This window comes from Mobula birostris, chromosome 5 (genome assembly GCF_030028105.1).
Source record: "Mobula birostris isolate sMobBir1 chromosome 5, sMobBir1.hap1, whole genome shotgun sequence".
Classification (NCBI taxonomy): Eukaryota; Metazoa; Chordata; class Chondrichthyes; order Myliobatiformes; family Myliobatidae; genus Mobula; species Mobula birostris.
This window is the reverse complement of record NC_092374.1, coordinates 19,847,517-19,861,022: the sequence shown is the minus strand read 5'-3', so window position 1 is coordinate 19,861,022 and position 13,506 is coordinate 19,847,517.

The window sequence follows — 13,506 nt, the reverse complement described above, 5'->3', positions numbered from 1 at the left end:
ATCAGGTACTTTTTCTGTCTCCGAGAGAATTTGGGGTGGTTGAAAACGAGGTTCAGAATGGCGTGTGCAGCCTAATGGTTGAGTGCGTACCCATGATCGGTTCCTTCACTCACCGATCTCACTGATTAAAGTGTTGAGTAAGACTGAAATCAACAAGGACGAGAACGGAAGGTGAGTGGGTGATCAGTGCCCTCTGTCTGAGTTTGACCAGTCTCCTTCTCCGTCTCACTCTCTGCTGCCAGAGGATGGTGCAGGAGTCTTGGATCCTGGGCAACGCTTGATTGTTGACTGGACTTGTCTTTAGAGGACTCTGCGGTTTAGCGTTACATGCACAATTTTGATCGTGGCAGTTCTGTGGCCTGAACTGAACTGAAAGCAGCATTTAACATCAGTAACTCCTACCACCCAGGTCATGTTCTCTTCTCACTGCTGCCATCAGGAAGAAAGTACAGTACTTAGTACCCACACTATTGGGTTCGGAAACAGTTATTAACTCTCAACCATCAAGCTCTTGAACCAAAGGAGAGAACTTCATTCAACTTCACCTACCCCGTCATTGAAATGTTCCCACAACCTATGGACTCACTTTCAAGGACTCTTCATCTCATCTTCTTGTTATTTATTGCTTATTTATTATTATCGTTTCTTTCTTTTTGCATTTGCACAGCTTATTGTCTTTTGCACACTGGTTGAATGCTCAAATTGCAGTGGTCTTTCATTGATTCAATTACGGTTATTATCCTATTATGGATTTATTGAATATGCCTGCAAGAAAATGAATCACAGGGTTGTGTATGGTGACATCTATGTACTTTGATAGGGCAATAAATTTACTCTGAACTTTGAACTTTGAGCTAAGCTGAACATTCCTAGACCGTTTCAAGGAGTCTGTGGTTTGGTGTTTAATATGGTGTGTGTTTTTCCTTGTTTTTTGCCATTTGCACAAATAGTTTTTTTTAATGTTTTCTTTGGATGGGGTCCATGGTGTTTCTTTGTTTCATGATTACCCATGGGAAGATGAACCTCAGATTATACATATATGGCATATATACTTTGATAATAAATGTACTTCGAATTTTTGAAACTTACAAACTTTAAATATATCATTATATGCTACCTTGAGATTCATTTTCTGCAGGCATTCACCACAGAACAAAGAAACACAATAGAATCAACAAAAAACTACACACAAAGTCTGACAAAGTGTACACTAGGTTTTGTTTCAGCTCAAATCTGTGAGCAGAAAGAAAGTGAAGTAGACAGTCATCATATCCACTTGTATTCTTTAAACGTTCAATGCCCTAGTTTCTCCGCTCGTGTATGCAAAAATCTTCCTCACAGCTGTCCTTTGCTTATCCAACACAAATTATTGGAAGTCTCATCACAGGGGCCTTTTATTTCCTGATGTCTGTTTTTATTTAGTCTCATGTTAATGCTCTCTTTCATGTGCATTTCATTTTATTTTAATTACTTTATGAAAGACAACAAAGAACACCAACTTTAATTAAAATGTTATCCTACATGTGCAAGTCAAACCCACTCCCTCACCCCCCCCCCCCCCACCATTGCTCTAGCGCTGCACACCAGAGGACATCATGGAATCTTCAGGGAAATCCAGAGATGGGTTAACGTTGAAGAAGAGCAGGTAATCCACAGAGGCAGTCTGGTATTCCACGACTCAGATTATCCAGGTCCTTCAGTGTCTGGTCGGTTTCCTCCCCATCCTTCTGAACGTCATCAAGTGCAGGTTCAGAGACATAGAACATAGAACATAGAATAGTACAGCACAGTACAGGCCCTTCAGCCCACAATGTTGTGCCGACCCTCAAACCCTGCCTCCCATATAAGCCCCCACCTTAGATTCCTCCATATACCTGTCTAGTAGTCTCTTAAACTTCACTAGTGTATCTGCCTCCACCACTGACTCAGGCAGTGCATTCCACGCACCAACCACTCTCTGAGTAAAAAACCTTCCTCTAATATTCCCCTTGAACTTCCCACCCCTTACATTAAAGCCATGTCGTCTTGTATTGAGCAGTGGTGTCCTGGGGAAGAGGTGCTGGCTATCCACTCTATCTATTCCTCTTATTATCTTGTACACCTCTATCATGTCTCCTCTCATCCTCCTTCTTTCCAAAGAGTAAAGCCCTAGCTCCCTTAATCTCTGATCATAATGCATACTTTCTAAACCAGGCAGCATCCTGGTAAATCTCCTCTGTACCTTTTCCAATGCTTCCACATCCTTCCTATAGTGAGGTGACCAGACCTGGACACAATACTCCAAGTGTGGCCGAACCAGAGATTTATAGAGCTGCATCATTACATCGCGACTCTTAAACTCTATCCCAACACTTATGAAAGCTAACACCCCATAAGCTTTCTTAACTACCCTATCCACCTGTGAGGCAACTTTCAGGGATCTGTGGACATGTACCCCGAGATCCCTCTGCTCCTCCACACTACCAAGTATCCTGCCATTTACTTTGTACTCTACCTTGGAGTTTGTCCTTCCAAAGTGTACCACCTCACACTTCTCCGGGTTGAACTCCATCTGTCACTTCTCAGCCCACTTCTGCATCCTATCAACATCTCTCTGCAATCTTTGACAATCCTCTACACTATCTACAACATCACCAACCTTTGTGTCGTCTGCAAACTTGCCAACCCACCCTTCTAACCCCACATCCAGGTCGTTAATAAAAATCACGAAAAGTAGATGTCCCAGAACAGATCCTTGTGGGACACCACTAGTCACAATCCTCCAATCTGAATGTACTCCCTCCACCACCACCCTCTGCCTTCTGCAGGCAAGCCAATTCTGAATCCACCTGGCCAAACTTCCCTGGATCCCATGCCTTCTAACTTTCTGAATAAGCCTACCGTGTGGAACCTTGTCAAATGCCTTACTAAAATCCATATAGATCACATCCACTGCACTACCCTCATCTATATGCCTGGTTACCTCCTCAAAGAACTCTATCAGGCTTGTTAGACATGATCTGCCCTTCACAAAGCCATGCTGACTGTCCCTGATCAGACCATGATTCTCTAAATGCCTATAGATCCTATCTCTAAGAATCTTTTCCAACAGCTTTCCCACCACAGACGTAAGGCTCACTGGTCTGTAATTACCCGGACTATCCCTACTACCTTTTTTGAACAAGGGAACAACATTCACCTCCCTCCAATCCTCCGGTACCATTCCCGTGGACAACAAGGACATAAAGATCCTAGCCAGAGGCTCAGCAATCTCTTCTCTCGCCTTGTGGAGCAGCCTGGGGAATATTCCGTCAGGCCCCGGGGACTTACCTGTCCTAATGTATTTTAACAACTCCAACACCTCCTCTCCCTTAATATCAGCATGCTCCAGAACATCAACCTCACTCATATTGTCCTCACCATCATCAAGTTCCCTCTCATTGGTGAATACCAAAGAGAAGTATTCATTGAAGACCTCGCTCACTTCCACAGCCTCCAGGCACATCTTCCCACCTTTATCTCTAACCAGTCCTACCTTCACTCCTGTCATCCTTTTTTGCTTCACATAATTGAAGATTGCCTTGGGGTTTTCCTTTACCCTACGCGCCAAGGCCTTCTCATGCCCCCTTCTTGCTCTTCTCAGCCCCTCCTTAAGCTCCTTTCTTGCTTCCCTATATTCCTCAATAGACCCATCTGATCCTTGCTTCCTAAACCTCATGTATGCTGCCTTCTTCCACCTGACTAGATTTTCCACCTCACTTGTCACCCATGGTTCCTTCACCCTACCATTCTTTATCTTCCTCACCGGGACAAATTTATCCCTAACATCCTGCAAGAGATCTCTAAACATCGACCACATGTCCATAGTACATTTCCCTGCAAAAACGTCATCCCAATTCACACCCGCAAGTTCTAGCCTTATAGCCTCATAATTTGCCTTTCCCCAATTAAAAATTTTCCTGTCTTCTTTGATTATATCCTTTTCCATGATAATTATAAAGGCCAGGGAGTGGTGGTCACTGTCCCCCAGATGCTCACCCACTGAGAGATCTGTGACCTGACCCGGTTCATTACCTAGTACTAGATCTAGTATGGCATTCCCCCTGGTCGGCCTATCCACATACTGTGACAGGAATCCATCCTGGACACACTTAACAAATTCTGCCCCATCTAAACCCTTGGAACTAATCAGGTGCCAATCAATATTAGGCAAGTTAAAGTCACCCATGCTAAAAACCCTGTTACTTTTGCACCTTTCCAAAATCTGCCTCCCAATCTGCTCCTCTGTATCTCTGCTGTTACCAGGGGGCCTATAGAATACCCCCAGTAGAGTAACTGCTCCCTTCCTGTTCCTAACTTCCACCCATATTGACTCAAAAGAGGATCCTGCTACATTACCCACCCTTTCTGTAGCTGTAATAGTATCCCTGACCAGTAATGCCACCCCTCCTCCCCTTTTTCCACCTTCTCTATCCCTTTTAAAGCACTGAAATCCAGGAATATTGAGAATCCATTCCTGCCCTGGTGCCAGCCAAGTCTCTGTAATGGCCACTACTTCATAATTCCATGTATGTATCCAAGCTCTCAGGTCATCACCTTTGTTCCTGGTGCTTCTTGCATTGAGGTACACACATTTCAGCCCTTCTACCTTACTGTCTTTACACCGTTTATTCTGCTTCTCTTTCCTCAAAGCCTCTCTGTATGTTAGATCTGGCTTTACTCCATGCACTTCTTTCACTGCTCTATCGCTCTGGGTCCCATCCCCCTTGCAAATTAGTTTAAACCCTCCTGAACCATTCTAGCAAACCTACCTGCAAGGATATTGCTCCCCCTTGAGTTCAGGTGCAACCCATCCAATCTGTACAGGTCCCACCTTCCCCAGAAGAGATCCCAATGATCTAAAAATCTAAAACCCTGCTCCCTGCACCAGCTCCTCAGCCACACATTCAACTGCCATCTCCTCCAATTCTTACCATCTCTGTCCCGTAGCACTGGCAGCACTGAGAACGTCACCCTTGAGGTCCTGTTCTTCAGCCTTCTGCCTAATTCTTGAAACTCACACTTCAGGACCTCATCCCTCTTCCTGCCTATGTCGTTGGTCTCAACATGTATCACGACTTCTGGCTGCTTTCCCTCTCGTACCAGGATGTCGTGCACCCGGTCAGAGACATCCTGGACCCTGGCACCCGGGAGGCAACAAACCATGTGGGTGCCCTTCTCACGTCCACAAAATCTCCTGTCTGCTCCCCTGACTATAGAGTCTCCAATGACGACAGCTCTCCTCTTCTCCGTCCCACCCTTCTGCACCACAGGGTCAGACTCAGTGCCGGAGGCCCTGCCACCGTGGCTCACACCTGGTCGGTCGTCCCCGCCAGCAGTATCCAGGATGGTAAACTTATTATTCAGGGGAATGGCTACAGGGGTGTTCTGCACTACCTGTCTGCTCACCTTCGCTTTCCCCCTTCTGACTGTCACCCAACGACCTGCTTCCGACAGCCTAGGTGTGACTACCTCCCGGTAGCTCTCATCTATGACTGCCTCTTTCTCCCTTATGAGTCGAAGGTCATCCAGCTGCTGCTCCAGATTCCTTACACGGTCTTCCAGATCGCCCAGCCGTATGCACTTCTGGGAGATGTGACTCTGCGGGAGAGGGGAGTTCCCCCAAGACTGCCACATCTCACATGAGAGGCACATCACCATCTCAGGAGATATTGTAAAACTAACTGGGATAATACAAATATATACAAATACAATATATACAAATACATCATACAAATGCTCCACCAGGTCTGATTCACCATTAATATAAACATGTTTGCTTGATTGAGTACATTACTTTACGTGCTAGTGAGACTACAAATAGGAAGATCATACAGTTTAACACGCAGCCGAGAAGCTGGTGTAGGAGAGAGGGCATAAGATTTTTGGATCACTTGGTTCTCTTCCAGGGAAAGTGGGACCTGTACAGAAGAACATAGAACTGCAAAGCACAGGCATGGGCTATTCAGCCCACAAACTTGTGCTAAACCAGTTAAAAAAGCAAATCAAGAACACCCAAACACTAATCCCTCCTACCGACACAATGTCGAAATTCCTCCATCTTCCTTACATTATGTGCCTCTAACATATTTATAACATATGTATAACATAATTAAAATCCTCTAGCATATTTGCCTCTACCACCATAACAGACCGCACATTCCAGGCATCTACCACTCTGAGTAAAAAACTTTACCCCTCACATCTTCTTTGAACCTACCTCCTTTCATCTTCAATGCATGCCCTCTAGTATTGGACATTTCAACTCTGGGGAACAGATACTGTCTGTCTACTCTGTCTATGCTTTTCATAATCTTATAAACCTCTATCAGGTCTCCCCTCAGCCTTTGGCACTCCAGAGACAACAACTCAATTTAGTCCAGCCTCTCCTCTAAACCAGGCAACATCCTGGTAAACATTTTCTGCACCCTCTCCAAAGCCTCAACATCCTTCCTATAGTGGGGTGACCAGAACTGAATGCAATACTCCAGATGTGGTCTAACCAGAGTTTTATAAAGTTGCAACATAACATCTTGACTTTTGAACTCAAAGCCGCGGCTAATAAAAGCAAGCATTCCTTAAGCCTTGCAACACATACAAAATGCTGGAGGAACTCAGCAGGCCAGGCAGCATCTGTGCAAAAAAGTATAGTCGGTGTTTCAGGCCACAACCCTTCCTATTCTTGAGTTCCACCCAAATGAATTCAGCAGGGGAGATGAGGCTGAGTACAGAGCTACGGTAGGAAACTTTGTCACATTGTGTGAGCAGAATTACCTGCAGCTTAATGTGAAAAAGACTAAGGAGCTGGTGGTAGACCTGAGGAGAGCTAAGATACCGGTGACCCCTGTTTCCATCCAGGGGGTCAGTGTGGACATGGTGGAGGATTACAAATACCTGGGGATACGAATTGACAATAAACTGGACTGGTCAAAGAACACTGAGGCTGTCTACAAGAAGGGTCAGAGCCATCTCTATTTCCTGAGGAGACTGAGGTCTTTTAACATCTGTTGGATGATGCTGAGGATGTTCTACAAGTCTGTGGTGGTCAGTACGATCATGTTTGCTGTTGTGTGCTGGGGCAGCAGGCTGAGGGTAGCAGACACCAACAGAATCAACAAACTCATTTGTAAGGCCAGTGATGTTGTGGGGATGGAACTGGTCTCTGTGACGATGGTGTCTGAAAAGAGGATGTTGTCCAAGTTGCATGCCATCTTGGACAATGTCTCCCATCCACTACATAATGTACTGGTTGGGCACAGGAGTACGTTCAGCCAGAGACTCATTCCACCGAGATGCAACACAGAGCGTCATAGGAAGTCATTCCTGCCTGGGGCCATCAAACTTTACAACTCCTCCCTTGGGAGGGTCAGACACCCTGAGCCAATAGGCTAGTCCTGGACTTATTTCCTGGCATAATTTGCATATTACTATTTAATTATTTATCGTTTTATTACTATTTAATTATTTATGGTGCAACTGTAACGAAAACCAATTTCCCCCGGGATCAATAAAGTATGACTATGACTATAACTATGATTCAGTGTCTGAGCCCTCCGATATGTCTTCCAGCTGCAGCTGTGGTGATATCCATGATTAGTAGTGCATCTCCCCTACACTGCCTCTTTTACCTCCTCCTCTATCTCTACTAAAACTTTGAAACCTGGTAAATTAATCACCCATTCCTGCACCTCTCTCAACCAAGTTTCAGTAATGGCTACAATATTGTAGTTCCATGCACTGATCCAACTCTAAATTCATCACCCTTATCCATAATACTCCTAGGATTAAAATATGCACACTTCAAACTATCCAAGCTATCATACCTATTATTTTGATTTTGCCTTCCAGTCTGATCCTTCCTTTACCGACCCGGTGCTCCAGTCCCTAGTCCCCTGCAAGATTAGTTTAAACTCTCCCGAGTAGCATCATCAAACCTCCCAGCCCGGATATTGGTTCCCTTCCAGTTCTGGTGCAACATATCCATCTGGTACAAGTCACCCCTTCCCCAGAAAAGGTTTCAATGATCCAAGAGCTTGAAACCCTGTCCCCTGCACCGTCTCCTCAGCCACTCATTCATCCATGCTATCTCTCCATTCCTACCTGTACTAGCCCTGGCACAGGGAGTAATCCAGAGATTACTACCTTGGAAGTCCTTCTCTTCAGCCTCTTCAAGAAGGCTCTTCAGCCTTTTTCAACTCTATATATTCACTGCATAGGACCTTCTCCCCTTTTCTGCCCACGTCTTTGGTGCCAATAGGCATCACAGCCTCTGTCTGAATGCCCTTCCCCTTGAGAATATCCTGCAGCTGCTCCAATACGTCCTGGACACTGGCACCCGTATGCAGAGACAACTTGCACCTGTACTGGAAGGGGACTAATATCCTAGCGGGAAGGTTTGCAAATGTTGCACGCTGGGATTTAAACTAGAGTTGCAGGGGATGGGAACCAGAGTAGAGAGATTGTGGAGACAGATTTTGGTCAGACCTCGGACAAAATCAGGAATCAAAAGGCTGAGCATGGTGTGAATAGTACCCTGAATTGTGTATATTTCAGTGCAAGAAGTATCTTGGGATGCAAATGAGCTCAGGGCATGGATCAAAATCTGGAATTATGATATTGTAGCCGTTAGTGAGACTTGGTTGCAGGAGAGGCAGGAGAGGCAGGACTGGCAGGACTCAGTATTCTGGGGTTCCATTGTTTTATGCGTGACAGAGTGGGAGGGATTGAAGGAGGAGGGGTGGCATTACTTGACAGCAGTGCTCAGTCAAGATAGACTAGAGAACAGTATTAATATACTGTATTTCTGCTTTTTCATGTTTTTATTATTCAATAAATGCAATTGACTTACTTGTTAATTTATTATTATTAAGTTTTATGTTATTTATTTTTATTGTAACTATTATTATTTCTTTCTGCTAGATTACGTATTGAACTGCTGCTGCTAAGTTAACAAATTTCACGTCACGTACCTGTGATAATAAACCTGATTCTGATTCTGATCTCTAGTGAGGTGCTATTGGTAGAATTGAAAAATAATAAAGATATAACCACATTATAGGCCACACACAACAGTCCAAGGGATTTAGAATAAAAAAATTTGTGGAGAGATCGCAGATTGTTGCAAGAAACATAAGGTTGTTATAGTAGGTTATTTTAACTTACTACATATTGACTGGGACTCCCATACTGTAAAAGGACTAGATGGGGTCAAGTTTGTCAAATGTGTTCAGGAAAGTTTCCTTAATCTGTACATTGAAGTCCCAATGAGAGAGTGTGTAAATCTTGATCTGTTATTAGGGAATGAGACAGGGCAGTTAACAGAAGTCTGTGTAGGGGAACACTTTGCATCTAGTGATCAGAACGCCATTAGTTTCAAAGTAAATATGAAAAAGAAAGGTCTGGTCCGCGGGTTGAAATCCTAAATTGGAAAAAGGCCAAACAGAAATGATCTGGCAAATGAGAATTGGGACAAGCTGTTTCCTGGCAAATGTGCACTTGGTAAGTGGGAGGCCTTCAAAAGTAAAATTTTGAGAGTACAAAGCTTGTATGTGCCTGTCAGAATAAAAGACAAGGGAAACAGGCAGGAAGGCTTGCTTTTTGAGGGGGATTGAGACCTTGATTAAGACAAAAAAGGAGGTGCATACCAGGCATGGACAAGGAGGAACAAATGAGGTGCTTATGGAATATAAGAAATGCAAAAGGACACTTAAGAAAGAAATCAGAAGGGCTAAAGGAAGGCATGATGTTGCCCTAGCAGAAAAGGTGAAGTAGAATCCTAAGGGATACTACAGATATGTTAAAAGCAAAAGGATTTCAAAGGACAAAAAAGTCCTCTGGAAGATCAGAATGGTTCTCCATTTGTGGAACCAAACCAATGGGGAAGATCTTAGATAAATTTTTTGCATCAGTATTTACTCTGGAGATGGATGCAGAGTCTGAGGAGGTAGGGCAAATTGACGTCAACCTAATGGACTCTATACAGATTACAGAGGAGAAAGTGTTTGCTGACCAGAGGCAAATCAGGGTGAACAAATCTCCAGGGCCTGACAAGGTGTTCCGTCTGACCCTATGGGAGGTAAGTGCAGAAACTGCAGGGGCCCTAGCAGAGATAGTTGGATCATCCTTAGCAACAGGAGAGGCACCAGAGGACTGTAGTATAGCCAATGTTCTTCTGCTCTTTAAGAAAGGGTTTAAACATAAGCAGGAAATTATAGACTGGTGAATCTGACATCAGTTGCAGGAAAGTTATTGGAAGATATTCTAAGGGGTTGGATATATAAGTGTTTGGATAGACATGGACTGATTAAGGATAGTCAGCATGGCTTTTTGCCTTGGTAGGTCAGGTCTGACAAATCTTACAGAGTTTTTTGAGAAAATTACCAGGAAAGTGGATGAAGACAAGACAGTGGGATGTTGTCTGATGGACTTTAGCACGGTATTTAATAAGGTTCCACATAGGAGGTTGGTTAAAAAAGTTCAGTCGCTTGGGACTCAAGATGAGGTAGTAAATTAATTGGATTAGCCATTGGCTTTGTGGGAGAAACCAGAGAATTTTTGGAGATGGTTACCTCTCTGACAGGAGGCCTGTGACTAGTGGTGTGCTGCAGGGATCATTACTGGGTCTGTTGTTGTTTGTCATCTATATCAATGATCTGGATAATAATCTGGTTAACTGGATCAGCAAATTTACAGATGACACCAAGACTAGGGTTGTAGTGGACAGTGAGGAAGCCTATCATGGTTTGCAGCAAAGATCTGGACCAGCTGGAAAAATGGCCAATGGAAATTAACGCAGACAAGTGTGAGATGTTGCACTTTGGTAGGATCTATCAGGGTAGGTCTTACACAGTGAAGGGTAGGGCACTGAGAAGTGTGGTAGAACAAAGGGATCTGGGACTACAGGTCCATAGTCCATGGAGAGTGGTGTCACAGGTAGTTATGCTCATGAAGAAAGCTTTTGGCATATTGACCTTAAGTCAAAGCACTGAGTATAGGATTTGGGATGTTATGTTGAAGTTGTATAAGATGGTGAGGCCTAATTTGAAGTTATGTTGAAGTTGTATAAGATGGTGAGGCCTAATTTGGAATATTGTGTGCAGTTTGGCTCACCTACCTACAGGAAAGATATAAATAAGGTTGAAGGAATATGGAGAAAATTTACAAGGATGTTGCTGTGTCTGGAGGGCCTCAGTTATAAGGAAAGATTAAGTAGGTTAGGACTTTATTCCTTAGAAGGTAGAAGATTGAGAGCAGATTTGATAGCGGTGTACAAAACTAAGAGGGGTAGAGATAGGGCAAATGAAAGCAGGCATTTTCCACTGAGGTTGGGTGGGACTACAACCAGACATCATGGGTTAAGGATGAAAGGTGAGAAGCTTAAGGGTAACATGAGAGGAAACTTCTTCACTCAGAGGGTCTTCAGAGTGTGGAATGATCTGCCAGCACAAGTGGTGCATGGGAGCTCAATTTCAACATTTAAGTGAAGTTTGAATGGGTACATGGATGGTAGGGGTATGGAGGGCTATGGTCCTGGTGCAGGTTGATGGGAGTGCGCAGTTAAATGGTTTTGGAATGCAGTATAAGGGCTGAAGAGCCTGTTTCTGTGCTGTACTGTTCTATGACTCTATGACTCTATTAAGCTTCTTTAAATGACCACCTAATTCTTCCTCAATTAAAGAGCCCAGGATCATCCTAGCGATCGATATTCAGCTAACCGGCTGAAATAGTTTCCTACTTTATGTGTCACTATCACTGCCTGAACAATAACATCTAATTTGCCTTTTCCAATCTGCTAGTTTCCTCCTGAAACACAGTGAGTTTTGAAAAGCTTCAGCCAACAGCACTACTAGTTCTGCAACGGCTTCTTTTAAAACCCTTGAATGTAGGCTATCAGGTCCTGGCAATTGTTTGCCTTTAGTTTTTCCAATACTTGACCCCATGATAGAGATTATTAGGGAGACAACATAGTACCAAGTCATTCTGGCCCAAAGAGACTGCATCACTCAATTACATCCATGTGACTAATTAACTACTAACCTGTACATCTTTGGAATGTGGGGGGAAACCAGAGTATCTGAGCAAACCCACACAATCACGGGAAGAAAATACATTCATCATACATGATACGGAATGTTTTTGTTCTTCTGCTGCTGTGGCCAATCAACTTCAAGATTTGACACGTTGTGCATTTAGAGATGCTATTCTGCACACCACTATTGTAACAGGTGGTTACTTGAGTTAACTTCGCCTTCCTGTCAGCTTGAACCAGTTTTGCCATTCTTCTCTGACCTCTCTCAGTAACAATACATTTTTCCCACAGAACCATCACTTGCTGGATGTTTTTGTTTTCGCACAATGATCTGTAAGCACTAGAGACTGCTGTGCATGAAAATCCCAGGAGATCAGCAGTTTCTGAAATACTCATACCACCGTCTCCGATGCCAATGCTCAATCATCCAATGGTCAAAGTGACTTAGATCACATTGCTTCCCCATTCTATGTTTCACCTGAAGAGCAACTGAACCTCTTGACCATGTCTGCATGCTTTTATGCATCGAGTTGTTGCTACATAATTGGCCAAATAGATATTTGTATTAATGACCAGGTGTACATAATAAAGCAGCCACTGACTGTACAAACTCCTTGCAGACAGCTGCAGAGTTGAACCCGGGTTGTTGGTACCCTATTAGCATTTTACTAACCACTATGCTACCATGTTGCCCCAACAGCTTGTAAGAAGTTCTTCTCTCCTGCTGGAAAACAGCTCGTTGTTTTTTTTACCTTTCAGATTCTATAACTTCCTTCATTATGGACACTGGTGCAAGTATTGGTTTAAGTCATCTCTCATTCCCTTATTTCCAATTAGGAACTCTTTGTTACTCTCCAGTAGTCATCCATTTATCTTAGATATCCTCTGGGCACTGAGTTTCTTGCTGATCGCACAGATATTACCAATGAGTTTACTCTCATCACGTTTTTTTTCTTTCCATGTTAACTTTTTAGTTCTCTGCTGCTGGTTCCCAAAGAAATTCTTGGTCTTCTGATACAACACTAACATCTGCATATTTGTACACTCTAGATTTGGCTTATTATCTTCTTCTTGCTGATAATCAACAAGGATGCACCTCAAGGATGCATGTTTAGCCACCAGCTCCACTCTATCTCCACTCACAGCTCAATGCATCTACAATTTCTCCAGTGACACCACTGTTGAAAGCAGAGTCTTAGATGGTGACGAGGAGGCGTACATCATCCGGTTGAGAGTTGTCGCACCAATAACCGTGCGCTCAATAGCAGTAAAACCAAGGAATTGATATGGACTTCAGGAAGGAAAATTCAGATGAACACACACCAACCCTCATTGAGGAGTCACCAGTGGAAAGGATGAGCAGCTTGAAGAAGTTCCTGGTTGTCAGCATCACTGAAGATCTATCCTAACGTATTGATGCAATTGTCAATAAGACACACTAGTGGTTATATTTCACTAGG